This window comes from Lissotriton helveticus, chromosome 2_1, assembly GCF_964261635.1.
Source record: "Lissotriton helveticus chromosome 2_1, aLisHel1.1, whole genome shotgun sequence".
NCBI lineage: Eukaryota > Metazoa > Chordata > Amphibia > Caudata > Salamandridae > Lissotriton > Lissotriton helveticus.
The window spans coordinates 991,807,437-991,812,405 of NC_136059.1; the positions used below are offsets into that span (position 1 = coordinate 991,807,437).

The window sequence follows — 4,969 nt, forward strand, 5'->3', positions numbered from 1 at the left end:
AGGTGCTAGTCTTACAGCCCTCCAATTTTAAAAGATTTCACCTCTGATTGAAAGATGAATTTCTGTGTGATTACTTTGTCAACGCTTATCCACATTCTAATCCTATTACCACTTGGAATAGTGCTCACTTTTGCTACCTCCGGAAAGGGACATTTACAAAGTGACTTACTTTGTTGTCCTATTGGAGTGTAATAGGAGGATTATGCCAGTGCTTTATTTGTAAAAAAAATCCACTGCTCTTCCCAGGACTGCAAAAATGCCAGTACTGATGCTCCCTACTATTTATCACACTACTACAAAGGCAACAATTTGGATTATTCCAGGTCAGAACCTGTAAAATGTAGCCTAGATATACTGATATTATTTTTCAATGTATATAGAATTTGGTTTAAAACAGACAGACAGCACCACCATGGGGTGGACTATTATAAATATGTGCTGATGTTAAGAAATAAGTGCCGGTACTGAACACAGATAAACACAGACACAAATTAAGCACTGGAAAAGCACTGGAAAATTACTATACCCGCTGCACGTACTATCATTAACATTAACTGTCCCAGGTTACATTGAAAATGCAGCAATGCTGCCTCTTAGCATGGCTATCCTGAGTCGCCACCATTTGGCCCAATTACCAGTGTTACATACCTTTACTTGAAAACTCCCTTGAGCTGTTCCCTAGAAATAAAACATGCAGTGTGAATGCCTTGTTAACAAGAGGCTCTAGAATAATTTCTCATCACACCACAATAATCACTGGCTTCTATTAGTACTTTCCTGGCTCTGACTTAACATAATTAGTTCATAGAAGTTGAAATGGTATGGCATGTTTGCCATGGGAGGCATATCTCAGACCAATCTGTGTGAAGTATTTCTGTGAGTCTGTGAATTCAGTCAACGTCAGTCCTCATAGCAGACAGAGCACTGCCTGTTTCAGACATTTTGCTGACCTTTTTAGGTCTGGCTTGACCCCACAGTTGTCCCCAGACATTATGTGAATAGTCCAAAAGAGTGCTTTAAGAAGAAGTACCTGGAGAGGGGTATTGCTCAGGCCCAGAAGTTGTGTGCTTGTGTTCCACAGTGAGGCAGTGATAGTTTTGTTTATTTTTCCAGCTGCCTGAGCCAGCAGCAATATGCCTGAGCTTCGAATTTTAGTGTCACAAACATGACATTGTTAGGCTATTAAAGTATCTTAGATAACTAAATAATGTACAATGATTTTCTCTGGCATCAGCACGGATGGGAGGAGGGCAGTCATTAGCTTTAGACTTTAGAGTGCAGTATTGGGTTACAGAGAGCCCAGGACTACACTATTCTACATGAACTGTTAGGTTGGGCTTGACAGTGCAACTGTCACACGATCTTATCTAAACAACAAAAAAAGAGCTATCCGAGTCCTATTGAGGGAGATGCTAAGGCTCCACCCAAATGTTGTTTACCCAAACTACAGAATTTGACTGGGCTAAATTTGTCTGTGTCCACTCCAAACACTGCTAGTGTTGCACTGTGGAATGTGACAAAGTTTATACTTGACACAGCATGATGAATTTGTTATGTCGTCAAGCCAATGATCATGGCTAGGGGCAGAGTCTGGCCGGTTTACTATCATATGGTATGATACATGCACTAGGCATGACATATTTATTATGAAAACCATATGTTAAAGTCCATGTACATTTAAATGTGGATTGTTATCACTCATTAAAGTGTACAGAGAGGTATTTTGTTACATGGAATCTCACAAGTTTTTACGTTGTTTACTTAGTGTGACAAACCATGCATACGGAGGATTCGCTCTGTGAGAATACTTTTTGGGTCATCTTAGGAAAGATAATATTTTGCTTAGCTATCTGTAATTGTGTATACCTAATCTGCTGTTTCCATCCAATAATTAACTAAAGCAGCAACAAAGTTGACCAAGTGTAATCATAGACTGTACCTTTTATAGCTGATTGTTGTAAAATGGTTGTTTTGAAAAATCAGCTTTTTATCGAAATATTGTGCGTTTTATTTAATTGAACAATGAACTAAATCAGGCTTGTCGTACTACTGTATTCCAAAACACTATTGTTTTTAGATGTTTAAATGTATTCAATATCAAGAGTAAGAACTTCGTCAAGTTCACTTATATATGTGATTTTTCACATTATAAAGGTTTTTGAATAACCACAAACAATAAAGGGATTATTATTATTATACCTTTCTATTTTTATGACTTTGTGTCTGGTGGTTGCTTTATTGAAAAGTTTGTGCTCATAACTGTAGGCCTCATATGGCTATGGTAACAAGTGATATGCCTGATTGGAGCACTGGAAACGTTATGTCACATGCCATAGTCTGGTCTGCTTATTATTAAACATTATGACAAAGACAGTTAGTATCTATATATATATAAAAATCAAAGTATGTCCGTTTGTCCTTTATGCATTACTACACCATTCATCCGATCGGCATGAAACTTTGGGAAGTTGTTGAGTACATTCCCGCGAAGGTTTCTGGCTAAAAAGAAAAAAAAATAATAATTGTTAAAAGTTGTTGAGTACAGGTTTCTGGCAAAAAAAAAGAAAAGAAAAATGTGTTAAATATCGGGACCCGGCCACCCAGGGCCCTCATAATCTTTCCAATACTGAACGTTTACACTTTCCGGTGCGACTCACTTTTGCACTGACCATCAACAAAGCACAAGGACAATCGCTGCAAGTGTGTGGACTAGATTTGGAGAATCCTGCTTCTCACATGGACAACTATATGTGGCCAGCTCACGCGTCGGAAAACCTTCTGATTTATTCGTCTACGCACCAGACGGAAAAACAAAAAATATTGTGTATCCACAAGCACTTGAATAAAAAAACAGAATTAAAACAACACTTTGAAATGATTTCCATATTAAAATGAATAAGTTTCAATAAAAATGACACAATATAAATTGAATGTTATCATAACAAGTTTCCTTAAATTTCCTTTCTTCTGAGATCGCAGCAACACGCGACGGGTAAGCTAGTAGTTTAATAATTGTGAAAAGTCTATACTAAAGCCAGTAAGCCTTTAACAGTTGGTTGTTATCACGTTGTGTCCCAGGCTACAGATATTTTGTTACATGTAATCTTGTAGGTTACTGTACAAGGCAAGAGTTTTGGCCACCCACTCTGACAAACTCTGGGGTTGGTTTTTCACTGTGATGGTTCTTCTTAGGCTCTGCTGAGAGGTTTTTTAAAAATATTTTATTGCATGCTGTATTTTTCTATATATTCGTAAATTTAGAACTATGTGCACTTAAATACGCTGGTGTTGGATAAAGCCAAAGTGACAGTGTAACAACTGTATCTGCCCATTAAGAAAAGTCTTGCCAGATTTAATATATTTGATCAGATTATCATGAAATGTTGTGACAAATCCAGTAGTCCTGACCTAGTTATTGTGAGAAACAGTGGTGTCCTGAACCCCCGCTTACACAGCCAAAGCGGGGTGTTGTGTTGACCAATATAATTATTTATGAGCCTTTTCTGTCCTCAGATCTACTATATTATAATCCAGCTGACTGATTAGAAATACCTTAATATAGACCACAAAGATGTCCTTTATTCAGATTGTATCCCAGGTGTATTAAACAGTTACTAAAGGTGTAACTTCAGGAGGCATATATAGTTTAGTTGAAAAGTTTATTTGTTAGCACAGCAAAATATTATGCTACCAGGGCTGAAGCCGTTGAAGATTCATACTTCCAGTTTGGCGGTAGCACTCTCCTAGTCTTGTAATAGCGGGCCAGCCTGTGAATTCTGCTTTCGATCAGAATGAGACAAAATTTAGCATCCTTGTCCTTACGGTTTCTCTGAAGATGCTTGCGCACCGCAACAGCCTTTTTGATCAAATGATACAGATCTTCGGGAAGGTCTGGGGAAAGTCCTTTGGATTTAAGTATTTTCAGGATTTTGTTGCCAGTAACAAAGCGAACCTGAGCAACACCATGTGAATCTCTCAGAATCACACCAATTTGGGAAGGAGTGAGACCCTTTTTTGCCAGCTTGAAAATCTGTTCCTTCACATCATCCGATGTGAGCTTCAACCAAGTTGGCACGCTTCGCCTGTACGGCAATGCAGATTGGGACAAGCCCTTTCCGGGAGCGTGCATGCGACCCATGATGGCGGTGGGAGGAAAAGAGAGACCGCTGGAACGTTCCCGGATGAACACCAAACTAGAAGCATATATAGAGACATGGGTCTCTCTGCATATTAGTAAATAATCATGCCAGGTTGTGGTCTATCCTAAGATATTTTTAACCAGTCAGCTGGGTTATAGTATTATCCAGACAAGCTATATCTAAGAATTCCCTCAGGTAAGCCCCAGGCTGAGGGCGAGTCTGTCTTGGTAGTACCATCTTACCAGGATGGGACGAGGTGGCAAATGATGAAGCATGTCACATTACGTGAGTGAGCCATCCTCATCCAATTCTTGGAATTGCCCAAAAAACTGGGAGTTAAGAAGGTAGCGATAGCTGAGATGTCCGTGCATCTCTTTCTCACATCTCGCTAAATTAGAGCACTAAGTTAAGCACCAGGGGTATCACGCCATTTTTGTGTTTTGATTAGCCTTGTGGGGAAGCCTCTGCTCAGTATAGGAGACCCCTTTGGGTATGATGATAAGCCAGTGATAACAGCTACATGCCTGATTGGTTCAATCGAGAAACATATTTCGATTGCCATAGGCCTTATCTGTTTAATATGAAATGGTATGATAAATGCATTATGCCTGACATATTGATTGTAAAAAGCATATCTTGATATTGTTATGCATTTAAAGGTTAATTGGTATTCTTCAGCATTGAAGCCAACAGTTAGGTATTTTATTAGATGAAATGTCACAGATTACCTTTCTATGGAACGGTTTTGGTGTTGGTTACTGCATCTGACAAACCCTATGGGGAGGAGATTTGCACTGTAACGATTCTTGGTAGAATCTTTTCTTAGCTGT

General features: G+C 38.9%; 1 pseudogene; it reads right to left on the minus strand.

Annotated features, from left to right (window-relative positions):
• Nucleotides 1–3,650: 3,650 nt before the first annotated feature.
• On the minus strand, nt 3,651–4,194 carry LOC144819570 (small ribosomal subunit protein uS15 pseudogene; annotated as a pseudogene).
• Between the last annotated feature and the right edge of the window lie 775 nt (nt 4,195–4,969).